This window comes from Rhinopithecus roxellana, chromosome 3 (assembly GCF_007565055.1).
Source record: "Rhinopithecus roxellana isolate Shanxi Qingling chromosome 3, ASM756505v1, whole genome shotgun sequence".
In the NCBI taxonomy this organism is placed as follows: domain Eukaryota; kingdom Metazoa; phylum Chordata; class Mammalia; order Primates; family Cercopithecidae; genus Rhinopithecus; species Rhinopithecus roxellana.
Genome location: NC_044551.1, coordinates 34,174,854 through 34,202,823, shown reverse-complemented (window position 1 = coordinate 34,202,823; position 27,970 = coordinate 34,174,854). Strand labels below are relative to the sequence as shown.

Sequence of the window (27,970 nt, the reverse complement as noted above, 5' to 3'; positions counted from 1 at the left end):
GCACTCTGGCTGCCATTTTCCATGTCACCCATGTCAAAAGCATTCCTATCTCAGGGACTTTGCATTTACTGTCCTTGCTGCCTGGAATGCTTTCCCATCAGATTCCTGCAGGGCTGTCTCCTTCTAGTCACTCAAGTTTCAGCCCATGATCTCAAAGAGCAGCTTTCTCTCTTTTTTCTTCCCTTAGTTTTATTTATTTATTTATTTTTAGACAGAGTCTTGCTCTGTTGCCCAGGCTAGAGTGTAATGGCGCAATCTGGGCTCACTGCAACCTCCACCTCCCGGGTTGAAGCAATTCTCCCACCTCAGCCTTCTGAGTAGCTGGGGATACAGGCATGCGCCACCACGCCTGGCTAATTTTTGTATTTTTAGTAGAGGCGTTGGCCAGACTGCTCTTGAACTCCTGACCTCGAGTGATTGTCTTGGCCTCCCCAAGTGCAGGGATTACAGGCGTGAGCCACCGCACCCGGCCCTCTTTTTTCTTATAATCAATTATTTTCTTTTTCAATCAGCTTCCTCAGGTTGAGCTCATGCTTTTTTTTTGATCATCACCGCCTGCTCCTCTGTAGCACACCACTTCATCTTATTTCCTCTATAGTATCTGCAGTTACCTGATATCACATGTTTATTTAAATGTATGATTTGTCCATGCCCACCCCTCAGGACTGTAACCTTCATGGAGGCAGAGGCTTTGCCTGTTTTTTTCACTCTTGTATCTGCAGTGCCTTGAAGAGTACCCGAGACGGAGAAGGTACTTAATAGATATCTGGCTGTGTGATCTTTACAGGCCTCTCACTCTCTGAATTTCAATTTCCATATCTGTAAATTTAGGCTAAAACAAGCTTCTCCCCCCGCCCCACCTCCCCCAGGGTTGTTGTAAAGATTGAAGGAGGTAACATATATGAAGCACTTAGCACAGTGCCTGGCACATGGTACAAATGGTGGCTGTGTTCCCTGGGTGCTAACTGTAAGGCATTTTTAATTTTTTACGCCCACCAGAATTCTCTCTCATTCATTCATCATGAGCAAGCAATCATCTTTTATTAGGGGCCCTTTGACAAGATGGTAACACAGCCTGTCGAGAGACCAGGTTTCACAGCATCATTCTGATGTTTCTTTGGCTAAGTGTTAGCCTTTCTCTGTGTGATGTACAATAATTAACTGATTAACAGAGACCTTGTGCTACTTCAGATCATTCTTTAAAAGGCACTGCGGATGGAATTTGTATCTAGAATAATGAGTAGCCTGCAGGACACTGCACCACGGTCAGACAGGTAATAAACGAAAGCACAGGAGCACGACACTCCGGCCAGGAGCCAGTGGCCAGCGAGAAAGCTCTCCGCTGTGACAAATGGGGCCATTTGTTCCTGGGGCATCCTGAGTAAATTGGTATCTTTAGAAGAGTTTTGTTAAAAAACAAAAAAAGTCTGCCTGAAATGTTCAGAAGGAAACAGGGCCTGCCACTTTAAGAATCTGAGTTCGTAAAGGTGAAAGTGGCCTCTGTAAGATATGATGCAAATAAATGCGGAAATCTTGGGTAAGGTACCTTATTGAATGGTAAAGAGATATTGGTTTTAAAGGAGGAGAGAACCAAGAAGAATAAAACTGGGGAGTGAGAATGTGTATGTGTGTGTGTGTGTGTGTGTGTGTGTGTGAGAGAGAGAGAGAGAGAGAGAGAGAGAGTGCCAATTGTGGTAGTCAGTCAGTCACCCAGGTAACAATATACTGATTGGAAGGAAATCATCACAAAATTTTAGTTACAAAATGAGAAAATGTTCCATTGTGTTCCTTTAAAATTTTATCTTTTCTTCCTATGATCTGAGGAAGAAAAGATTGGGAAAAAATCAAATGAAAAGCAAATCTCTTTCTCTCCCCAACCCCTGAAAAAAAAATCCCCTAAGTAGGTCACACACAGTATCCTCAATCATCTCAGTGGAGGCTCAGCCTACAGCAAGCATAAAAGAATTTCGAGGCGTTACCTAGATAGATCTGGTTAGGGAGAGATGCTGACGGGTGACACAGGGTAGAAGTCATTAGACTAACGATCTTTAATCAGGTTGGAGTTGGGGAGTTAGGGACATTCATGTCTGGGGTTCTTTCATCGGGGTCTTAAACTAGAGGAACTGGCCTCTTGGGTTTATTTACAGCCCTAGAGAGTTCAGAGCTAAGCAAAGTTTAAGAGGGAAGTTTGTTTCTTTGGGAGAATATAAGAGCTCAATTTACAAACAGAAAAAGTACCTCATTATAGTTAGGTAGTTTATATCATTGAAACTTGTTCTGCATTATGTTTCTCTTTATCCTCCACTGAGATGATCTAATTTATTTATTTATTTATTTATTTATTTATTTATTTATTTATTTATTTTTTGAGACAGAGTCTTGCTTTGTCACCCAGGCTAGAGTGCAGTGGCGCGATCTCACCTCACTGCAAACTCCGCCTCTAGAGTTCAAGTGATTCTCCTGCCTCAGCCTCCTGAGTAGCTCAGATTACAAGTGCATGCCACCAAGCCTGGCTAATTTTTGCATTTTTAGTAGAGATGGGGTTTCATCATGTTGGCCAGGCTGGTCTTGAACTCCTGACCTTAGGTGATTCGCCCACCTTGACGTCCCAAAGACGATCTAATTTATGTTTTGATTTTAATAAAGAAAGCATTACAAATTATTAATTACATATGTAATAAATGAATACTTTTAAAAATTAAGAACAATTTTTTTGACTACCATCCCTAATTTTATGTCCCTCCTTTATGGGGAACTGTTTTCATCTTTTTGGTGTATTACCTTCCAGTTTTTTTCTATGTATTTCCATATATATACTTATAGAAAATAGAATATTTGGGATTTAAAAAATGTAACATTTCATACTATATGCAATGCTCTGTAACTTGTTTCTCTCCCTAACAATTTGTCTTTTTTACGTGTTTGTAGAGGCGGGGATCTCACTGTGTTGCCCAGGCTGGTCTGGAACTCCTGGGCTCAAGTGATCTTCCTGCCTTAGCCTCCCAGAGTGGTGGGATTACAAGTGTGGCCAGTCGACAATTTATCTTAAAGATCTTTTAAAATTAGTATCCAGATCAAATTCATTCCTTCTAAATGCTGTATCACAGTCCACTGTATGAATGTGTGAGAGTTTATTTCCTTACCTGCTTATGGATAGACATGTAGGTTGTTTCCCAATTAGAACAGTTTTTTTTTTTTTTTTTTTTTTACAAAAAGTCATATTGAGCTATATAATTCCCATACCATACATGTATCTTTTTTAAGTGTACAATTTAGCGGTTTTTAGTAACTCACAAAGTTGTACACCAACCCCACTATCTAATTACAGAACATTTTCATCACCCCCTAAAGAAACCCAGTACCTGGCCAGGCACAGTGGCTCAAGCCTGTAATCCCAGTACTTTGGGAGGCTGAGGCGGGCTGATCACGAAGTCAGGAGATCGAGACCATCCTGGCTAACATGGTGAAACCCCGTCTCTACTAAAAATACAAAAAATTAGCCGGGCGCGGTGGCGGGTGCCCGTAGTCCCAGCTACTCGGGAGGCTGAGGCAGAAGAATGGCGTGAACCTGGGAGACGGAACTTGCAGTGAGCCGAGATCGCGCCACTGCGCTCCAGCCTGGGTGAGAGTGAGACTCTGTCTTAAAAAAAAAAAAAAAAAAAAAAAAAGAAACCCAGTACCCATTAGCAGTCATCTCATTTCCCCTTCTCAGTCTCTGCGAACACTCATCTACGTTCTCTCTCGGTGCATTTGCCTATTTTGGACATTTTGTTTTAACAGGATTATATGACAAAATGTGATCTTTTGTGTTTGACTTCTTTAGCGTATCACTTTCAAGGTTCATCCCTGTTGCAGCATGTATCCGTACTTTGTTCTTTTTTCTTTGGCCAAATAATGTTCCATTGTATGGATATACCACATTTTGCATATCTGTTCTTCAGCAGATGGACATATGCGTTATTTCCTCCTTTTGGCCATTATGAATAATGCTGCTGTGAACATCTGTGTGCAAGTTTTTGTGTGAGGACATGTTTCCAATTGTCTTCTGTGTAAACTAGGAGTGGGACTACCGGGTCATTAGGCAAGTCTTTGTTTAACTTTTGAGGATCTACCAAACTGTTTTTCGAAGCGGCTGTGCCCTTCTACATTGCCATAGATGTGAGTTTTTAGAACAAGGACGAGGAAGAACATGTTCATGGGCCAAATGGATGTGTTTATTCTTGAGACATCTCAGCCATATTTGGAGCAAGCTGAAAAACAACTCAGCACTGTTCAGTAGAACTTTCTGTGATGATGAAAACATTCTAAATCTGTGCTGTCCAATATGGCAGCCACTAGCCACGTGTAGCTGTTTAATATTTGCAAGGTGACTCCTGTGGCCGAGGAACTGCATTTTTAATTTTAATTAATTTAAATATGATCGTACTCATGTGTCCAGTGGCTACGGTATCGGATAGCACAGTACTTATTCTCTCCTGTATGTAAAGACCAACAGAACCCAAAAGGTCACCATAAATATACCGGAGAAGTGATCCACCTTCTAGTATGTACCTTGCAACTCCAAGTTAGCTCTTGTCACAGACATCACAGAGAAGAAATTCAGAGAAGAAATTAAATCAGAATTGAGAAGGAATTAAACCAGAATTGTACCACATTGAAATTCAGGTAACTCCCAACTTTTGCAGAGTTATGCTTGGAAAGTTGGCATTTCATGTATCTCCTTTTAGCTCACCGGTTTAAATAACTGTCTTTATATTGTTTTGTTTCTTTGTACAAGAGCAATTCATGATCACTACAGAGAAACATAAAAAGAAAATAAAAACTACCACAGATAATTGCTGCTAAAATCTTGGGGGGGGTGGTGTATGTTTAAGTGTGTGTATATGCATGTGTGTGTGTATGTGTATGCATGTGTGTGTATGTGTATATATACTATTAAAGAAAACGTTATTTAATGATCCTTCTTAAAGCACAGTAAAGAAGACTTTATTTAGAACCATTGAGATAGGTATAGGAACTACTGCAATGGGCTTTGCAGTGCGGGAGACAGACTGGGCTCAACTGTGAATACGGAATAAGCAAGTGGGAATTTATGTCCAAGGAGCAGGGTTGGGGGCAGTGGATGGAAAATTACTAAGAGAAAACATCAGAGGTAAGGGTGATTCTGGCTAATCTGAACTAACATGGTTCTTGCTGAAGGCAGGCCAGGGTAATCACATGTCAATTGGGGGGATGCTGGAGGATAAGAGGCCTGATCAGATATTAAGAGTGATTAGATATTGAGGTTGATTAGATATCGATGTGGGTGGTTCTTTCTGAACTGATTCACCATGGTTCTTCCTAAAACTGGGTTTTACAAAGAAGTGTACAGATAAGTCTAGAAGAAGATTCAGGAGCTGGACTAAAGTTTGATCAAGCAAAGTCTTTGTCAGTACACACAGAATTCAACTATATTTCGGCTTTGGTAGAAGAGCGGAAGTGACATTGGAATCAATCTTGTTCCTTCCTCACAGTTCCTCTTTACAGTTCTGATCAGATTTCATTCACTTACTGAGTTCTCCCTGTGCCAGGCCCATGCTGGGTAAGACCCAGTCTCCTGGGAGAGATGGACATCAAAAAGCTCAGTGTGACAAGGCCCTGATGGGCATGGAGTGAGGACAGAGAAAGCACAGGAGAGAGAGTAGCTGCTGCCTGGGGAATCGTGGAAGACAGCAAAGGAGATGTTACATTTGAGCTGGAGGAATTAACTGTGTAGAGGAGAGAAGGAAGGGTGTTACAGGCAGAGGGAATTGCACTGGCAAAGGCTTGGGGCATGACAGAGCCAGGTGTGTTCTGGGAAGGGAGACTGCTCCTGTGTGGCTGGAGGAGCAGTAGCAGGGGCCACGTGTGATTGCCTGCCTTACTGTCTTTTAATTCTCTTATCACCCCAGTGAGGTAAGTAAAATGTCATCCCTGTCTTACAGGCAGAAGAAATGGGAGCTGAGAGAAGTTAAGTAACTTGCCTGAGGTTGCACAGCTAGTAAGGGACAGGGCTGAGATTCTGATCTGTTTGAGCACAAAACCCTATCTTGGGAGATGGGATAGGTTAGATTCCAATTGTGATGAGTCTATTCTGTCACACTCAGAAGTTCAGAAGTCACCCTGGGGTAATTCAGCAGGGTACCAGATTGAGCGGATCTGTGCTCTAGGAAGATCTTTGTGGCAGCAAAGCAAGGACAGTTTGTAAGCAGGTCAGCAATTTACCTTGGGCTGAACTATCCTCAGTGCATTGCGCGCGCGCGCGCGCACACACACACACACACACACACACTCTCTCTCTCTCTCTCCTTCAAAGAAAGGAGCCTCTGAGAATCCAGCACTCTCTGTTTCCCTCTTCCTTCTCATATGAAAACCAGCAGCTCTGAGTTCTATGTTTATTCCAGATCACAGTGGAAGAAGATTAGAGGGGATGGGGACACTGCCCCTTGCTGAGGGACCTTGGACTAATCGCTTCTCACATGACTTCAGTTTTCTTATCTGTAAAATGAAGTTCTTGACGTTTCCACCTTTACATGTCCTTTCCATATTTAAAATTGTCTGATTCCTAAGACTGGTGGGACCTATTAAGGGATTTCACTCTGGCCGCATACTGTGATTTTTGGAGAGCTATGATAGTTTTGGACTGGCTGCCCCCAAATTTAGATAGAGTCTCTTAGCATTTCCTGCATAAGGCCAGAGACTGGATTTTCTAGGCATTGCTGAGGACCTAAGAGTCTTCTTTGGTTTTCAGGCTAGGCCAACGGCCGCAAATAACCTAATTAGGACCTCACAAGCAACTTGCCCAGTGAAAGCTAATTTAATTAGGGTCTTATTAGTTATAACTACTTTTTAATGAAGCTTTATTACATTCAACTACGCAAATCCTAAGCAATTGTTTTAAATGCTGGCAAATGACCCATTAGTCTTTGATTTCACTTCTATTTTTGCATTGTTCATATCTATCCTGAGATTCAGATGCCTGTAGTTCATTTTTCCTCTTTGAAGCCAGGTGCAGCCTTGAAGGCATATTTTCTGTTCTAGTCTCATTACCCATTCTCTGGGATTCCCCATCCACTTATGCTAGTGATATGATATTGGAGTGACATGTGGGGTGGAGAAAGGCTGGGAAATCTCTTCCCAGTGGTCTTCCATATTCCCTAACGTTTCCATCATTAATCACTCCATGGCTGGAAGACTTTGAGGATAAGGGCCCCTGGTTGAAATGCAGATGTCATTTTGGAGACAAATGCAGAAAACCATTATTATGAATTAACACCTGAGGATTAGCTCATCATATTAGCTAATTGGTCAATACAAGAGACTTCAACAGAATGGATTCTGGATGGAGTAGTTTTGATAGTTGCTGGTGTGTAGAGGAGGATGAAAGAAAACCAAGAATTAATTCGTTTCTACTGTGCAACAGTCACTGGGCTAGGTATGTTCACATATATTATCTCATTTAATTCTTTTAACAACCTTGATATAAATGTATTATTATCACTGATAATAAGAGAAGAAGAGAAGAGTCAGCTTCATGTCACACAGCTAGTAAGAGGAAAAGCCTAGGAGAGCACTGAAGTGTGGGCAGCTTTGGCCTCCAGTGGGACAGTGTCATGACCCTGGGGGTTAACAACTTCAGAGGATTGCCTGAGGCTAGGCGAGCCCCAGGACCAGTGACTGAGGGTCACTAAAGACAAACTTGACAGGGCTCACAACTTGGCCTGAGCAGTGCTGATCTCTTTGTGTTCTGTTTTTTTTCATCCTCAGTGGGCAGTGTGATGTCACAGTATGATGTCATCATTAAGAGACTAGGATCTGGGCTAGGCATGGTGGCTCACACTTGTAATCCCAGCACTTTGGGAGGCTGAGGCGGGAGGATCATGAGGTCAGGAGTTCGAGATCAGCTTGGCCAGCACGGTGAAACCCTGTCTCTACTAAAATACAAAAAATTAACCGGGCACGTGGTGTGCGCCTGTAGTCCCAGGTACGTGGGAGGCTGAGGCAGGAGAATTGCTTGAACCCGGCAGGCAGAGGTTGCAGTGAACCGAGATCACATCATTGCACTCCAGCCTGAGTGACATGGCGAGACTCCCAAGACTCCATCTCAAAAAAAAAAAAAAAAAAAAAAAAAAAAGAGGCTAGGATCTGGCAGGAGGCACACTGAGATTCACATCCTGGTTCCAGCCTTTTTGTGCAGGTATGACCCTGGGCCAGTTGTTTAAACTCCCTAAGCTGTGGTTTTCTCATCTGGAAAGGAGATAATAGCAACTTCCTCATAGTCTTCTGGAAGTTATAGAATATGTGCCAAGCATCTGACACCAGGCAAATGCCATGAACAGGGCTTCCTTCACATCTGAGCTGGTGTTGGAGTGCTTTGTAGCTACAGTGGGAAAACAAGAAATACACACACAGGGAACGTGGAGACTGTTCTTATTAGGCCGGGGGTTCTTAAACTTAAGTGCGCATCAGTAGTACCCAGAGGGCTTGGGAAAACCCAGACTGCTTGGGGTGCACCTCCAGTTTCTGATTCAGTTGTTCTGGGATGGGGTCTAGGATTTGTCATCTATAACAAGTTTCTGGGTGATGTCAATGCTGCTGGGCTGAGGACCCCACTTGAAGACCTGCTCGTTAAGGCCACTCACAGTGTATGCTCTCTGACAGCACAGTCAGCAGCTCCAGGACAGAGTGTTCCAAGTCCACCTGAGCCTGGGGTGAGTCAGAGAAGCAGAGCTCTGGCTGTTTTCCTCTTTTCCATTTTCTACCCTGCCTCTGTGGCTTCTTGAGTCCTTGAGAGCCAGTCCTTGTGAACAGGGGCCAAAAATATTCTCTTAATTTTGATGCCTTATTTACTTATTTATAGCCACGCCAGTTCCTGGGCCTACTTAGGTTGAAGGGATTTTTTTTTTTTTTTGGTGGTTTGAGTAAACTAATTTTGTGGCTAAAAGCACTGATACAATTTGTTTTTCACTGAGAGCAAAGAGAAGTTAGGCTCCAAGTAACAACTTCCAATTAATCTATCAGTGTGAAAGTTTACATTTTTAATAGGCTTATCATTTTGATTTAACAAATGGTATAGACATTGTCAGGCATGCAGAAAAAATAGTGCTTGCTGTCCATCATCCTTTTCATCAAGAAGGTGTAACTCACTGGATACCAGTGAGATAATTTATGTAAAATTGTTTAACATGATGTCTTTCAAAGGACAAATTATAATAATTTATGTTATTGTGTTTACTGAACAAATGTTTATTGAGCCCTTATAAAGTGACAGCATGCTTGATGTCAGATTTTCTCCACTTCAACAGCGATTGACATCTTGGGCTGGGTAATTCTTTGTTGTGGGAGCTGTCCTTTGCATTGTAGGATGTTTAGCAGCATACCTGGCCTCTCCCAGTTAATGCCAGTAGCACCCCCAGTGTGACAATAAAAAATGTCTCCTGACATTGCTAAACATCCCCTGGGGAAAAATTGCTCTTGGTTGAGAACTACTGGTTTACATGAATAATCTTATATTGCATCTTTGCAACACCCAACAAAATTAGCTGTTATTTGTTTTGTTTTAGAGATGGGAGAAAAGAGGCTCAGAGAGTTGAGCAATTTGCTGAAGGCCACACAGGTAGTCAACAAGCAGGAGTGGAGTTTGAACCCACAACTGACAATCCAGAGCCTCAGTCTCGATCACTATTCTTGCTTCTTAAGAGTACACATTTAAGAATGTATAGAAGAGGCTAGGTGCGGTGGCTCACACCTGTAATCCCAGCACTTTGGGAGGCTGAGGTCAATGGATCACTTGAGATCAGGAGTTCGAGCCCAGCCTGGCCAACATGGTGAAACCCTGTCTCTACTAAAAATACAAAACTTAGCTAGGTGTGGTGGTGCATGCCTGTAATCCCAGCTACTAGGGAGGCTGAGGCCTGAGAATTGCTTGAACCCAGGAGGTGAAGATTGCAGTGATCTGAGATTGCGCCATGGTTCTCTAGTCTGGGTGACACAGTGAGACCCTATCTCAAAAGAAAAACGAAAAATTGTATAGAAGAAAGTCCACCCAATCACAGACATTGTGGTAATTGCCTTTGGGAAGGAGAGAGGTGAATGAGATGAGGGGTGGGGAGCCTTTTAGATATATTTGTGACATTTTTATTTCTTAAAAGAAGATGTATAGCAAATTCAGCAACATGTTAAATTTGGATGGAGGACTCATGGGTGTCCCAAATTACTTCTTGTACTTTTTGGAATGACCGAAATATCACAAATCTAAATATTGAAACAATTTGAAAAAGAGAGAAACATGACCATAGATGTTAGGCAAAGTCATCTGATTTTTTTTGACCATGTGATCATCATACCTGGCACTCTAAAAAAACTTTAGTTTTTTATTCTTTTGCCCTTTTTTAACAGAGGATTTTCCCAACTATTCAGTGAGGAGGAACCTGTCTCATTTTTGTTTCCTCAAAACACATAGCCCATTCATAGAATTTGTCATGATCATAATATTAACAGGTACTTAAATATCTCCTCTGAAGTGGATGCCATATTAGAGGCTTCATGTACATTAATAGTTGACGTTTATGAAATATTTACTAGTGTTTGGCACCTAACTGAGTCCCTTTCATCCATTTCTCATCTATTCCTCACTACAATTCTTTGAGGTTGATGATTTTGGTCTCGTTTTACAGATGAGTTAACTGGGGCTTAGCAAGCTGAGCAGCAGAGCCAGACAGATATGTCAGATTTCAAAGTTCCTGTTCTTTTTTAGTTTTATTTTTTATTTTTTTTGAGATGGAGTCTCGCTCTGTTTCCCAGACTGGAGTGCAGTGGTGCAATCTCGGCTTACTGCAACCTCCACCTCCTGGGTTCAGGTGATGAATTCTCCTGCCTCAGCCTCCTGAGTGGCTGGGATTACAGGTGCCTGCCACCACATCTGGCTAATTTTTGTATTTTTAGTAGAGACGTGGTTTCACCGTGTTGGCCAGGCTGGTCTCAAACTCCTGACCTCAAGTGTTCTGCCTGCCTCTGACTCCCAAAGTGTTTGCTAGGAGTATAGGAGTGAGCCACTGCCTGGCCTTCAAGTTCCTATTCTTTCTAGTACAGCAACTGAAGCAGGAGTCATTAAGAGCTAGCAAGGGTGTCTCAGAGAAGAGAAGGTGCCACCCCTCTTCCTCAAGATGAGGGGGTGGGATGACGGTGACAGAGGCAGGTGACAGGAAGTGCTTTCCTGGTCAGATTCTGGGAATCACTTGGTGAGCCCAGGCCTCTGGCTTAGTGGCATTCCCAACGCTGTGGCAAGTGGGTCAAAGTTCACCCAGCCCCTGCCTTGTCCTAGTTGCTGGTTCCAACACCTCTAGATTTAGTAGAGTTTAAAGATAACCCAGCTTCTCCCTCTAGATCAGCAGTTCAAGGGTAGGGTTAAATTATGCCTCTGACTGACCAGGGTCCATTGGTTCCCTCTCAAAAGGCCTCCTTCCCTGGCAGAATCTGCTCAAGCAGCCAGCTCCTTGCTTCTTGAGTGGTGCTCAATTGAATTTTCAGTTCGTGAGTCTGGCGTCTTCCAGGGCCAATCTGAATTTTCCAACTAAAATGTGGTGCATTTGATTTGCATGCCCGATCTAAATATAGGCTGTCTACTGCATTCCCTCGATCCACACAGGCCCCCACGGTGGGGTGGGGGTGAGCTTAGATGACTAGAGGAATCCTTCCTTATTAACTCATCCTTTGAGTGCCTCCAACTGGATTGTTTTCCTGGGGATGGCAACAGCGTTTTCTTTTATTTTGTTATGGTTTTAAATTGGGATGTCAGTCCTGGAGCCTCGAACGAGTGATGTGGACCGTGGTGGGCCTGGCAGCCCACCGCATGTGAAAGATCAAATCTGTTTATACGTCCTGGCTGACTGCTTTTTTTTCTTAGCTCCTGGATAAAATACACACATTCTGAGGCTGTTGTCTCCTCTGGCTCCTTTGATGGATGGGTGTTGCATCCCAAGAGGGCAGCTAGCTAGCCCTGAACTCTGGGAAACTGACACCAAATTAGCTGGAAGGATTTGAAGCTTTCAAGACATCTTATCACCTTAGGAGGAAGTCACGTAGATGCCTGAAACTTCTTGTGCCGCAGGTGGTGAGAAGCTAGCAGCATAAAAACTGGCTTCTTCATGAACGTTGAAACATACTTTGTGGATGTGCAAATTGCTACACCCTTTCCAGAGAGAAATTTGACAATATACATCTGAGGCCTTTCCCGGGAGTCTGCCTTTTGATTTAACCATTCAAAGTAGACTTTATCCCAACAAAATCCTAAAGGGCAAGTGCCCTAAAGATATTAAGGAAAAGAATGTGTGCATCAGAATATTTATCACAGTTAAAAACTGAAAACAAATTGCACATCAAGAGGGAATGGATTATTTTAAACATACGAAAAAATGCTTAACCTCATTCACAAAAATTCCACCTGTTAAGTTGGCAAAGATCCAAAAGTTTGATAACAGCTCTTAGTGAATGTGCGGGCACCCTCAAATGTCAGTTACTGAAATGTAAATTGATATAATCTCTACAGAAGACGATCTGGTAATATTTACAAACATGAAAACATTTACTCAGAATGGTCCACTTATAAGATTTTACAGATATATATTTACTCATGTGGAAATTGGTGATGTATAAGAATATTGTTTTGTAGTAACAAAAATTTAAAATAACCTACAATGTCTTTCCATGGAGATCTATCTGAAAAAAAAGAAATACTATGGAGCTACTAAGAATGAAGCTACTTTATTTGGAAATGGAATTTCCATTGAAATTGAAAGAACTTCAAGATACATTGTTCAGTGAAAAAAGCAAAATATAGAATAGTGTTTATGTTATTTCCATTAAAAAGATCATATACATATATTTCTATATGCATAGAACATATCTGGAAGAATATATAAGAAACTGGTAGTAGTAGTTGCCTCCATGGAGGGGAATTGGATGACTGGGGCTAAGGAAGTGAGAGAGACAGACTTTTCACTCCACATTTGTACCTTGTAAAGTGATACCTTATGTGTGTCTTATCTATTGGTGTAAATGGCTTGTTTACATAACTGGATTGGTTAAATACATTATGATACTTTCTATTATGGAATTCAGTGCAGCATTAAAAAGATGGGAAAGGCTGAGCACGGTGACTCATGCTTGTAATCCCAACACTTTGGGAGGCTGAGGCAGGATGATCGCTTGAAGCCAGGAGTTTGAGACCAGCCTGGGCAGCATAGGGAGACCACATCTCAACAGAAGAATTTACAAATTAGCTGGGTGTGGTGGTGCACACCTGTGGTCCCTGCTACTTGGGAGGATGAAGTAGGGGGATATCGCTTGGGTTCAAGAGTTCAAGACTGCAATGAGCTATGATTGTGCCACTGCACTCTAGCCTGGGTGACAGAGTGATACTCTGACTTTAAAAACAAAAAAGAAAAGAAAAAAAGGAAAAACAAAAAAATGAAAAGATTCAGATTCATCGATATGATAAGAAGTCAGTCAGGATGACTTGCTGATTAGTGAAAAAAGCACTGGGTGATCCAGTTTGTGTGAATACGCATAACAATACACAGAGAAACTTCTGCAAAGTTGCATAGGCAAATATTAAACATGGTTATATCGATGGTGCTATGGTCTGAATGTTTGTCTCTCCCAAAATTAGTATGTTAAACTTAATCCCCATGCAGTGGTGTTGGTAAGTGGGTCATGTGGAAGGCGAGTAGGTCACCAGGGCAGAACTCTGATAAATGGGATCAGTGTACTTATAAAAGAGGCATTCGAGAGCCTGTTTGCCCCTTCTGCCATGTGAGGACACATAGAAGTCACCATCTATGAGGGGCAGGTCCTCACCAGACACTGAATGTGCCTGCTCCTTGATCTTGGACTTCCCAACCTCCAGAACTGGGAGCAATAAATTCTGTCGTTTATTGTAAATTACCCAGTCTAAGGTATTTTGTTACAGCAGCCTGAATGGACTGAGGCAGGTGATATGATTATGGATGATTTTTCCTTTCTTTTTTTTTTTTTTTTTTTTTTGAGATGGAGTCTCGCTCTGTCGCCCAGGCTGGAGTGCAGTGGCCGGGTCTCAGCTCACTGCAAGCTCCGCCTCCCGGGTTTACGCCATTCTCCTGCCTCAGCCTCCCGAGTAGCTGGGACTACAGGCGCCCGCCACCTCGCCCGGCTAGTTTTTTGTATTTTTTTAGTAGAGACGGGGTTTCACCGTGTTCGCCAGGATGGTCTCGATCTCCTGACCTCGTGATCCGCCCGTCTCGGCCTCCCAAAGTGCTGGGATTATAGACTTGAGCCACCGCGCCCGGCCTCCTTTCTTTTTTATATTTTGCTGTTACGTATAAATTAGTTTTTGCTACCAAGAAAGAGAAAATTGTTCTCATTTTGAAAAGAATAAAAAATCAATAACTTGACAGCATGAATTTGAACTGGGGGAATGAGCAGGGCTGTAACCAGCAGAGGAAAGGGCTGAAGTCATTTCTTTCTGCTTTTTTTTTTTTTTAGATGGGGTCTTAACACTGTTGCCCAGGCTTGAGTGCAGTAGTGTGGTTATGGCTCATTGTACCCTTGACTTCCTGGGCTCAAGGGATCCTCCACATTCAGCCTCCCTAGTAGCTGGGACTACAGGCCCATGCTACCGCATGACGCTAATTTTTACTTTTTATTTGTAGGGATGGGGGTCTTTCAATGTTGCCCAATGTTGCCCCTGGGCTCAAGTGATCCTCCCGCTTCAGCATCTCAAAATGCTGGGATTACAGGCATGAGTCACTGCTCCCAACATGGGCCAAAGCAATTTCTAAGTGTTCCAGATCTGGTAATCACAGAGCAGGAGATATATACATATATATAGACATGTCTATCTATCTATCTATCTATCTATCTATCTATCTATCTATCTATCTATCTATGTCTCTCTCTCTCTCTCTCTCTCTCATATACATGTTAACTTAGATTGAAAATGACTAAGAACAACAATCTCTTTTTTTAGCCATTGATAGTTTTTCTTCTAAAATTTTAAAAATGTTTAGTAGTCCTCACAGTAATTCTATTGAAACCTAATTTGTATTCTATCACATTTTCTTAATTTCATGTTCTTAATCACAAATAGAGTATTTGCTTATTGCAACATGTGAAATAATACAGAGGTTATAAAAAAGCTAACAACCTACTTCTCCTCACTCCATCCTACCCCTTGAGGTAACTAAACTAATAAATAGCTTTTAAAAATTGGGTTAGACATTACTCTATAACTTGCTTTTTTTACTTAGCTATCATGAGCAACCTGCCTAACTAATAGATTAGTAGATGTAGATCTAACCTATTTGTTTTGTTTGTTTGTTTGTTTGTTCGTTTTTGAGACGGAACCTCACTCTGTCACCCAGGTTGGCGTGCAGTGGCGTGATCTCAGCTCACTGCAACTTCTGCCTCCCAGATTCAAGCAATTCTCTGGCTAATTTTTATATTTTTAGTAGGGAAGTTGTTTCGCCATGTTGGCCAAGCTTGTCTCGAACTCCTGACCTCAGGTGATCCATTTGTCTCAGCCTCCCAAAGTGCTGGGATTACAGGCATGAACCAATGTGCCCGGCCTAACCTATTTGTTTTAACACCACTGTGCATTTTAGTATATTTAAAATTTTTTATTACACACAATCAAGTTAAACCTAAAATACCAAATCTTCCTTGCCCCAGCCACTACATTTCTAGGAATTTATCCTGAAAATGTAGGCACAGACATATATACAAGAGTATTCATTCAACATTGTTTGTAGTAAAAGACCAAAAATAACCTAAATGTCAATCAACTGGGAAATTAATAAGTAAAATAGGACACTTCGTATAATGGATTATTATGCAGCCATGAAAACCAGCAGTAACTCTATGCATTCTGACATAGAACTGTGTCTAAGATACGCCGTGCTGTTGAGTGAAAAATGAAACTTTCACAGAAGTGTTTCTAAAATGACACCATGAATCAAAATAAACAGAGTGAAAACACACATATTCTACCTGCAAAAACACTCAAACATACACCTACACATATGGATATGTATGCTTACAAATAAATAAGACTATTTTGGAAAGCATACCCAATCTGGTAACAATCTTTACTCCAGGGGAAAAAATACTAGACTGTTGGGTGTGAATGTGGGGTAGGTAAGAGCAGAAGAATTTTTTCATTTTTTTTTCTGATTCAAATAAGAATCTATGCATCATTAAAAAATAAACTAGTTGATTTTTAAAAATTGCTACAAGTAATCATGCAAAATAGTTATAAGGCATGATGGCACAGTCCAAGTTCCCTGTGGTCCTAAGTCTAAAAACAGGCATTCTTTATAAAACATTGTACAGAAAAAAAGTATAGAAAATCTCATATCCTGAAGTACATCTTTGTAATGTCCCAAGGCAGGGTTCTTATTCTGGAGTTAGAGGGTCCATGAACTCGGGTGAGAAAAAAAACCCTCTTTAAAAAAAAAAATTCAAAAAACAAAAAACCCCAAACTAACCTTTGGCGGAAAGTTTGCATTTCCTTTGATAGGAATGTAGGCAAGCAGCCACACTAGAGTCAGCAGGATTTGTCACCATTAGAAATCAGGTTTGTGATATCACATTACATTTGTTGCAGATAATCTTGAAATATTTCCATTTGTCAGTACTTCAAAATTATAGTAGTTATTTATTTGACTTGCTGCTAGATCTTGTTTAATATGTTAAAGGACATTTTTTACTCTATAATAAATTTGTTTTTTCAACATTATAACTGTATTTCAATATAATTGGTTTTCTTTGAAATCCTGTGTCTTTTATCTGATGTGTCGACTGTAAGAAGGGGCTTCATCAGATTGCCAAAGGGGTCCGCAAAACAATGAAGCCAAGGAACCTTGGTGTTAAGGTAAATGCTAAAGGGCTGGGGACAAGGAATCACAAATGGGCGCTGTGGGAAGTGTCCCTAGAAGCTGGGAGAAGGAATCCTACCGCTTCCTCTTGATGCCGGGGGCCGATTAATGGCCTGAATATATGAATCGGAGATGTAATTTTTTGTTGCTGTTCCAGTTGGTGGATCCTCCTCCTCCCCAACCAGCTGCCTCCCTGGATCTCCGCCCAGCCGGTGCTGGTGGTGCCAGCCCTGGGGCTGATGCCTGCGAATGACAGTGAGACCGGCTTGCCCTTGGTCCCATTTTAACCTCCTTTTGGGGCACAGCCAGGGTGCTAAGCTCGGCCTCTAAGCAATGCATGTTAGCCTGGCAGGAAACTCTGTCTTGAAGAATTTCAAAAAGTGTGCAAAACTAAGCCCCAAATTCGTCCAAGCAGGAGATAGAAAGCTTAGGAGGAAGCAAGACACTGTGGGCAGACACCCTTGGAAAAAATTAAACGGGGCTCTAGGAGGAATGGGCCACTTGGATGTGCTAGAACATTCTGTTTCTGAACATTTTGAACTGAACTGCGCATTGGTGCAACTTTTATAGCACAATTCCTGCGCTCGCACCAGAGAGGGGCACTTGAGTGTTCAAAGGGTGGTCAGATGAGCTGCGGGTGGGTGTGGCCAGGAGTGTGCTATTGATAGAGTCCTAAGAGCAGAGCCTGCCAGTGTTGACAGATTCTACTGTATCCTGAGCTGACTCACGTGCTGTCATGCCAGGAGGGGTGATGATGGCTGGGGTGAAGATGGCCCTCCGCCTGCACTGATTCCAGCCTCACAAGTCCTTAAAACACAGCTCACTTTCCTTTTCTTCCCCCAAATCTTATTTCAGCCCACTCTTCTTTCTGTCTCCTCTGCATTCTGGAGGCACCCATCATTCGGATGGCACCACTTAGCTTGTGCTGAAATTGATCCATTCCTTCATTTAATCATTTATTCCCTAAGTATTTAGTGCTGGCCAGCCATAGATTCAAATCCCAGCTCAGCCACTCACTTGTATCATCAGGGCAAGTAAAAGAAATGAACACTTTAAAAAAAAATTTCAAACCCACGTTTACAAAACTCCTGCTTCCCACAAAATACACACATGGTAAGTTACATTTTTCCTTCTTAAATGGATGATGACTTTGCTCTCTCATCATGAATCTTTCTCTGGACTGTTGAGGCTGTTAGTGCCAGTTTTTCTTTCCTCTCCGTCTCAGGCTCTGGCATGAAACTGGGGTACTATTGGATGTCCACACTATAAACACCCTTATTCCAGGTTTTAAAACAGGGAGACATTTTTATTGTTCAAATTGAGACACTTTTGAAAATAAGAAAGGGTTATTATGATTATAATTATGCTTTGATAATAGGCATAAAAGGAGACCATCTCAGTGAAATGGGACATATGGTCACCCCATTAGAGAACAGTGATATATTACCCAACAGAAAGACCCAGTGTGTCTTCAGAGCATTCACAAAGCCGGGGCACCGGTATTTTTGGTGAAATAATCTGATATTAAAGAAATCAAAGTTACCTGCATGGAAAGAATCAGAATATTGTTGGCCTTCCTTACATTTATTTTAGGGCTCTATGCATATGTATGTGTTTGTGTGCGTGTGTGTGTGTGTGTGTGTGTGTGTTTTAATTTATAATTTTATTATTCCCTTTTCAATACCTTAGGCCTTTGGAGGTCTCTATCTGGCTCTGCTATAAAGTCACTGGAATAGTTTTCTCTTTTCCTGCTTCTGCAGGGACCAACTCTGACTATATCCCTCTCAGAGGTGAGAGGCAAGTGACCAGGGCTAGTAGGGTGAGGGAATGTGTGAGGGCCAATTGGCAATGGGACAGTCTCCCCCAGAGGCAGGTGGAATGGCAGTCTTTTAATAAAGAATGAAGAGGCCGTCCATTTTCAAGATCCTACCTTGTGTCCACACGGGTCTTCACCTAGCCAATCCCTTTTCACTGGCTTCATTACCAGGTCCAGATCGGCGTTTTGGTTTTAGAATATGAGTCTATGACAGTCTGTTTGTAATGAACTTGTGGTAGTTTCAAGGAATGAGACAAGCCACTTAACCCCTCTAAGCCCATTTCCTTATTTGTTTACCTATTAATTTAATTTTTTTGAGATGGAGTTTTGCTTTGTCTGCCAGGCTGGAGTATAGTGGTACAATCTTGGCTCACTGTAACCTCCGCCTCCCAGGTTCAAGTGATTCTCCTCCCTCAGCCTCCTGAGTATCTGGGATTACAGGTGCCGCTACCATGCCCGGATAATTTTTGTATTTTTAATAGAGACAGAGTTTCACCGTGTTGGCCAGCTTGGTCTCGAACTCCTGACCTCAGGTGATCCATCCACCTTGGCCTCCCAAAGTGCTGGGATTACAGGTTTGAGTCACCACGGCTGGCCAATGGGGCCTTATTTATAAAATGGGCAAAGCGTGAATACCTATCTGATGGGCCGTGGGAAGTTCAAGTACTAGAAGAAGTCTGGTACACACTGTGTGAATCCTACTGGACATTGCTAATTTTCTTTTTTTTTTTTGAGACAGAGTCTCACTCTGTCACCCAGGTTGGAGTGCAGTGTCGCGATCTCTGCTCACTGCAAGCTGTGTCCCCTGGGTTCACGCCATTCTCCTGCCTCAGCCTCCCGAGTAGCTGGGACTACAGGCGCCCACCACCACGCTCAGCTAATTTTTTTGTATATTTAGTAGAGACAGGGTTTCACCTTGTTAGCCAGGATGGTCTCGATCTCCTGACCCCATGATCCACTTGCCTCGGCCTCCCAAAGTGCTGGGATTACAGGCGTGAGCCACCGCGCCCGGCTGGTCATTGCTATTTTTATGGAGTTTACTATGTACACATCACTGGGCATGAAGGACAAGAAGACAATTTGAACTTGGACCCTGAAAAGGTTTGCAGCCTGCCAGTGCTGCAAAAGTTGTGCACATCAGCCTTTATCCCCAGAGAGAAATGTGACAAGCACCACAAACCAGGGATAAAGCGAGTGATTACTGATGAGGAAAAGGGTGGGATCCAGGAAGACTTCATGAGAAAGGTGTCAACAGAACCACATATTTACAGATGAGCAGGAATTGGATATTCAGAGGGTGTGAGAAACACACTGGTAGGAGAGGGAACAGATGCACAGAAAAAAGAAAATGCAAAGTGTACTTGGGAAGTGGCAAATAATTTTCAATTGAGTGCACTCTTAATTCTTCTTCTGGGCTCTGTGCTATTCATTCATTCATTCAGCTTGTGTTAGGCAGAGATTTGGTCACTGCTTAGAAGACATTCACAGTAGGTAGAGGAGAAAGAACAGTTAGGAGGTTGCTGGAGAGAGCCCTGAGGAGAGTAGCCTTAGGGCTTCCCTCTTCATGGGACCCTATGCGGCCTCAGCAGGGGCCCTGCAATGCCCCCACCATGGCCACACAAAGTTTTCAGAAGTAAGGTGTATTAATGAAATTGGTTATTCCCCTTATTTAAATATTATTCCCATTTCTCCTTATGTAGGTGGTTAATATAGGGGCCATGGACATTTTTGGGAACCAGCTAAGAGCCGAGTTAAGATCGATTTTGTTTGGGTTCTGTTGAATATACGTATGTGGTTTACAGTCTTTTCTTTCTGTGTAGCTAGGTCACCACTAGCCACAGGAACTGCAAAGTGAAAAAACAGCTTCTAGAAATACTCTCTTGCCCACGATGCCAACTCACCTGATCTTGTGGCATCAAGAGACAGGACCAGAGGCAGATTGATGATGGAAGAGTGTCCCCATGGTGCTGGCACCACACGTAGGTGGGTGGGTGGTGGTGAATCCAGGTCTGAAATGTATGCAGCCAGAAACTAAACTGTAAAAAAGTGCTCTAAATTTTATGTGCTTCTCCAAATTTGATAAAAATCTGAAAAATGTGTGTGACATTACCCATAAGTTGTGAAGCTGAAAAAAGTCTTCTAAAGCATCAATAATACAAGAGAAATTTTGACTTATCTTGCTAGAGGAACAACCCAATTATTTTTATCTTCTTCATGGTCTCACCAGGATACGGTGCCTCTTGGTTGCTGAATGACGGGCAGCCACATGCTTTTTCTTTCCTCCTTCTCAGAATAAACTCTGGCTTCCCCAGTTTCCTTCCTGCACTTCCTTAAATCAGGCTCAGAGCCCCACTTCTAGGAGAGCTCCAAAGATGAACCCATCTGACTGCCTGCATTAGCATCCATGTTCTGTCACTGATCAGCTGGGTAACCTGAGGAAAATCACTCAATCTCTCTGAGCTTCTGTTTCCTCATCTGTAAAATGGGGACAATACCAGCGCCCACTTCACAATCCTGTGGACAGGTATGAATAAGGGAATACAGAGAAAGCACCCCTACCCAGCATGGAGAGCACAGTAAGCCTGGCACTCAATGAGACCTAAATGGTAGCTATTAGTATTACTATTATCAAATGTGGTTAGGAAGCACAGTGACTGCAGAAACATTCTGCAGATATGGCAGGAAGCAATTTCCCACTGCTTCCCGGCAGACATCAGTTATTTTTACTAGCCACACACACACTCAGGTAAAGGCATTTCCTACATAACATATCTTAATAGGCTCATCCATGATGGCACTGCAGCTACACACGCACCTGCTGGTATTTCTGTGAGCCGTTTTGCTCCAGCAGGGGTGGGTGCGTCTACGACGGGCCCCACCATCCTGTCGGACCTGGCAGGCATAGCTCTGCACACATCATTCTTCCCCTCCCTGCCCCTCTGGCCCAGACCGCCGAATCTCACAGCAAAGCTGAGGCTAATGCATTCACCCAGCCCTCCTTCCTTCTCTCTTGCCCTCATTTCTTTCCTTCCTCCCGTTTCCCTCACAAATATTTGTTGTGTCTAGCCGCCATGGTGTCTTCTATGATTCCAAGACTTTAGGAGACTCAGTAAAGTTTGAAAAAAATTTCTGAAAGGGACTGACATAGGGTACTAACTTTTAATTTTGCCAAGTAAGATATCAACACACACACACACACACGCACACACATACACACACACACAAACGCACACTGTTGCCACTAATTACCATCGTTCCATCAAAGAAGTGCTATTTCAGTGTCCCCAAATAGAAAAGACACAGTCTTTAGAAGAAAAAGACAATCGTTTATATGACATACATTTGTTTTTTAAAGGAACACAGCATTTTCCTAACTTTTTTCCTGATTCGTCATAAGCCAGTAAAATCTCTGGGTGCCAGATCTCAGATAAATGTTGGAGAAGAAGTTTACTGACAACAGGAATAATATAATGAATGTTTATTGAGTGCCAAATGTGGTATTTGATAGACTCTACCATTTACTAACTGTGTGATCTTGGGCAAGGTACTGAACCTCTCTGAACTCTAGTTCCCTCACCTGTAAAGACAGGGATGACGATGCTTGCTCTGCAAAGCCTTCCAGGGGTTTCTAGGCATGGGGAGGACTTGTGTGGTGCTGGCTGCATAACAGTCACCAGGGAAACTTGTTAAAACTAAGATTCTTGGCACTACAAGGAGAGAATCTGATGCAAGAGATCTACAATGGGGCCCAAGGACCTATGCCTTTAAAAACAGACCCCTCCTCCAGACGTTTCTGATGAACAGCTAGGTTTGGGTTGCTCATAGCCCCTGACTTTTGAGTTGGACCTGTCTACTCGACTTACGTGTGTGGCAGATTGTTCCTAGCATGGTGTGTTCAGAGGAAAATCTTGGGAGGTATCTTGTTTGCTGTGTTCAGCCTCCCCCCTCCCACTCTGTTCCCCTTCTCAACAAATGGTACCTCCATCTACTTAGAAACCCCAGGGTTATTCTGAACACATTTCCTCTCTCACGGACTCTCCTATACTGTCACCAACACATCCCCAGGTCCTTGAAGCTGTCTGCTTCTCCACCTCCACTGCCCAGCCTGGTCTAGGTCATCATCATCTCTCAGTGCCACTGGAAAGCCTCCTACCTGTCTTGTCTGAAGTGTATGCTCCACACAGTGGCTGCAGTCACTTTTAAAAGATGTGATTCAGACAGTGTCTTTCATCTGCTTCAAACCCTGCTGTAGTGGCCAACGCACTTAAGATAAAAATCTAAAGTCCTTAATGTGGCCTAAAAGCCCCTGCATGGCCTGGCCTCTGCCCACGTCTCTGGCCCTGACACGCACCTGCCTCCCTTCTAATTCTCTGGGCTCTGTTAGTTCTCCACTCTCTCTGGCCTCAGGACTTTCAAGTGTGCCCCTCCTCCTGCCCACACCTTTCTTCCTCTATCAGCCGCCTTCACTGAATTAGCTTCTCCACACTGTTGAGGGTTCTACTTAAATGTCACTGCCTCAGGGACCTGTGAGGTACTAACCCCTGTTTTAGAATTCTAGCAGCATCATACTCCTTTTCTTCAAGTCACTTATTGCAATTTATGTTCACGTTTGTTTGTGCATGTGTGTTTTTCAATATATCTGTGCTCCCCACTAGAGCCAAATTCTAAGAAATATAACTATTTTGCTCACCATTATATCGTCAGTGTAATGCCTGGACATGGTACCCACTGAATAGATACATATTTATTCAGTGAATGGATGAATGAGTAAAGATGTGAACCCACATCACCAGAAGGGCAAGGTCTCTCCCACTTTTTCTTTCTGGTTGGGGTGACTGGCAAAATGTCTAATCCTGAGAGACCCTTGTCATACACAGTACAGGAGAACATTGAGCCCTGAGCTAGAACATGGATGACCCGCCCTGATATGTCATGGGTTGGTTATTTTTTCAGGAGTGAGCAGGCAGTGGAAGAAAGGCAGATTTTGCAACAGAAGCATCATTACTAGTTCTTGACAGTGTGGTTCTGGGTTTCCTGGAGAACATGTGCTATGAAAACAGGTTGCTAAAAGACAGCAAAAGGGCAAGGCATTTCCTTGGTGTGGTGGAACAGGTATGGGTCTGTTCTGACAGTCCTGGATTCAACTTTTGGCCCTATCACTTACTTGGTGTGTGACCTTGGACAGGAAGTTTTACCTCTCTGAGCTTCAGTATATTCATCCATAAAAAAGGAGCAGTTACTTTTGCCTGTTGGGGTAGCTGTGAGGATTAATGAGATAATGTCTGTAGGAGGCCTAGCAGAATGTCTGGTACATAGTGTGTATCCAATACTGAATACAATCTCACCAGGCTGTAAGCCTCCTTCAATCAGGGGCCATGTTTGTTTTTGGCTTGATAACCCAGTATCTGGTGCAGTGCCTGGCATGTAGTAGATGCTTTAGGAAGTCCTTATTAGTGATTTAATACATGGTCAAATGGGTTTTACTTTAGCAGGATTTCCCTCTTCCAGGAAGGATTCCCGTGTGTAAAAACTTGCCCCTTGCCAAGTACTCAAACCAATTGATTTCCTTGTGGGCAACTCAAATCCATGTGTTTTGAAGTCTCAGAGCTGGAAGATGAATGCGTGTTTGTGGGGATGGCTCTGTCTTGAGTCATTATGCTGACCCTTATGCTTGCGGAAGGTGGAAATTTGTCAGCCCCCATTTGAATGAAAGGGCTGGAGGATCAAATCAATGGAGAGAGGGATTCCTATTTTGTTCCAATACTATAGAGAACACAACTGTTTCTTTGAAATTGAACTTCATTTATTTGGAGGGGAAAGCAGTTAGTTCAATAATGGCTTCCTGGTGCCTTCCAGCATTTTAAAAGACAGAAGAAAGATTTGGAGCAAGGCAAGGTTCCAGTGTTTTCTGAACAACTCACTAAGTCCAGCTACTGGTTGGCTGCCGAGCACTTCCTGCTACTGGCCCTGCATCCCCCAACTTCCCCTGCTGCTGCAGTGCACATCCTCAATAGCTCAGTCACTTCTTGAGACCCTGACCAGGCCTTCCCCAGGTGGGCTGGAAGTTAGTCTTCATTCTAATGCTTGGCAGCTGAAGATTCTCTGACATCTTGCAAATGGCTCATGGAGTAAGAAACACTGCTGTATTCTATTTCAATTATTTCCTGTCCCTCCCTGGCCTGTTTCCAGGGGCCAAATAAAGAGGTCCTTGTTTGGTGGAGTCCATCCCTGCTCCTGAGTAAGTGAGCACTGGTCCCTGGTCCAACTTGGTCTGAGGCCACAGGGAAAGGGTGGGGAGGACATGGGGGAGGGTGTCCCAGGTGGGGAGAGGGCAGGAGGAGACAAGAGGCCCTGCTCTGCAGGCATCCCAACCCTACTCCCAGAAATAAAAATAAGAGATGAAGGAAAACAAATGAGGCCCCTGAACAGGATCCTGTAGGGGGCAAAGCTATTTTCCCTCCTTCCTGGGAGAAATCCCAACCCTTCTCTCCTATGGAGAAAACAAACACAGCTATGGAAATCTTGTGCCATCCTGGCATCTGAAAGTCTATCACCAATTGGAAGTTGCTCCTACCTGCACTTCTCCCTTTGCCAAAGACAGTCCTCTCCCACATCTGCTTCCTCCCCTTATGAGTGAAAAGTTTTCATGGAAAATTTAGAATTTGGAACCTTCTTCAGATTCCAAAGAAGTTATTGTTCTATATCATGCTACTTTTGCTTGGGTGTTATTTCAACTCAGAGGAAGTAGAAACCTACATCTCTATTTTGCTGGAATGCTCTTCCTGAATCATTAAGAAAACAGTAATTAAGTACCCTCTTTGTTTAAAGCTCTTGAGTACTTTTTGAAGCCCATCCCAAACCCAAGTCCTAGAGTCTACATTCCCCACCTTATATGTTCGGTTTTCAGGGAAGAAGGATGTTGATGGGGTTGGCTCAGGGACAAATCATTGGAAGATCTCTGGGAGATCATCGCATGATAGTCGGAAAGTTTTCATTGCCAGAAGAGAAACAAGATAGCATCAGGGTGGCAAGAACCTCTCACTTTCTATTGTGTGGAAGCTCAGGACCTGAGATGCTAGGGGGACAAGGTCTCAGAAAGGCACAGACAGAAAGGAGAGAGACGATGGGGGTAATATGAGTGAGGAGAAACTGAGGGTGGGCTTGATGACTTAAAAAGCAAGACCCAGAGAGAAGCCACATCATCTCACACTACAATGTGGCTGGGAAAGGTCTGAGATTGGCAGCATTTAAAACCCTGGCTTCCAGGGTACTGGGGCCTGAAGGAAACGGAGACATTTTCTGGTCAGTGATTCTCAAAGCCTGGCCTGTGGACTACCTCTTCAGAATCATCTGGTGGGCTGATTACACCTTCAGATTCCTGGGATCCTTCTGACTTACTGAATCCTATTCACTGGGGGTTCGGCCCAGGCAGCTACCATTGTTTATTAAGTTTCATAGGTGATTCTAATAGTTATCAAAGTTTGAGGTCCCTTAAGCTGATTCAATCCCCTCGTTCTCCAGATGTGAGACCTGAAGCCCAGAGAAGCAAAGCAACAAGCCTAGGGCCATAGAGCTAATTGATGGCAAAGCTCAAATGGGAAATCTGTTGCTACTAATCACCGGAGCTGTGTTCTTCCCATTTCAATATGCTGGAAGCCTCCTTACCTGTTTGGAGCTATTTCCCCTGCCCCTAAAAGCCAAAGTCTGCACCTTTGATACAATCGTGCATCCTGCTGAGGCCTTCTCCTTCCTGAGCATGCTCTGGTCACAGCCTCTGCAGGCTGGAGAGCAGGGGCAAAGGAAGAAAGGAGAAAGACTCAGTTCTCTTCCAAGACTTTAGTAACAGGTGTGGGATTGGCAAATGAGTAGAGAAAGAGAAAAGACACAGTTATACTGAAGGGGAGATTGGGGTTTGGTTTGTACTGCTCATAGCTAACTTACATTGAGCATCTGCTATATACCAGATACTGTGCTAAGTCCTTCCTATACATTAGTGCAAACTCCATGGAGCAAATATTAATTAGCTCCATTTTGTAGATGAAGAAACTGAGGCTCATACAGGAGTAGTCATTTGGCCAAGGTCATATGGCTAATGAGAGGCCAAATCACCTCCATCAGCTCCATGTACAGCCATGATCTTTGTAATGGCCCAATGCTGTGTGAACTGTCATCCATTGTAAACCCAACAAGGCTGCAAAACAACCCTGAGACATTGGGAAAGAAAAGCAAGCTTCCCTGCAATGGTATGTGATCACGCCTGGGGAGTAGAACTTTTTCAAACGCTTTCCACTTACCACTAACCACTGAAAATATTTCTGAAAGGCATTAGCCTGCAGGCCTGCTTTAGAAAAGATGACATGGAGAAAAGGTTAGACGGCTTTTGAAAATCTTTTTCTGTTTTTCTTTCTTTTTAAATGGAAACGTGATATCCGTTTGCTTCCTTTCCATTTGCCCTTTTCTCTTGAAAGCATTGTGTCTTCAGAATTTATAGCTGCTTGAGGGATTTGGTTATATTTGGGTCTGACCTGAGACTATGGTGTGATTGTAGGCATATGTGGTCCATGGCATGTAGCAGCTGTTACCGCTCCTGATACCATGGCACATGACTGTGTCATGATAACCTCCCTCCCTTCATTTTCTGTAGTGTCCCCCAGGGATAGGAGAAGGAATCAAAGCAGATCAGTGCCTCAGAGGAAGGACAAGGGTTTCCCAGGCCATGTGGACAGCATGTGACGGATGCCCCCTTTTAGGGTTTACCTGCTAACCAGACCTTGACTTCTTCCTTAGAAAACATCAGGTAACCTTTTGAACAATTCAGTTAGTAGGACCACCAAACAAAAAGAAGATGAACACATTTTCATAAGAGGGGGAGGACGCACTGAATTCCATCTTACCAGGATTTGGTGTCTGTCAGCTAAGGTGAGGGGCAACTATAATTTGATTCTGGGCATTCCATAAATCACCAGAGTTAGAAATATTGTTGGGTAAAAACTAAAAATGTGTGACCCTCTAGTCATCTTCTCTTTCATATCTCAAGCTTTCAATAACTTAAAGTCTGCTTGGGGCTGTGTGGCTGTAGAATGCTCGTATTAACTGATAATGAACGTAGTATATCTGGGTGATAGCTGTCAGTGAAGAGGGGAGGGAGAGAATGCAGCCTCTGCAAAGCTCTTGAGAAGCGTGGCTTCTGTACTAGCCCTGGAAATGCTGAATGAATGCTGCCTTT

At 43.1% G+C, this 27,970-nt stretch overlaps 1 protein-coding gene and 1 long non-coding RNA gene across 2 annotated transcripts in view; one reads left to right on the top strand and one right to left on the bottom strand.

Annotated features, from left to right (window-relative positions):
• The window catches only part of ADRA1B (adrenoceptor alpha 1B), a 58,119-nt gene that overhangs the window by 28,341 nt on the left and 1,808 nt on the right, over positions 1–27,970 (bottom strand). The window lies entirely within an intron of this gene.
• Positions 7,860–8,969, top strand: LOC104667487. The gene is made up of 2 exons (XR_748683.2): positions 7,860–8,215; positions 8,572–8,969. It is a non-coding gene; the product is annotated as an uncharacterized LOC104667487 (long non-coding RNA).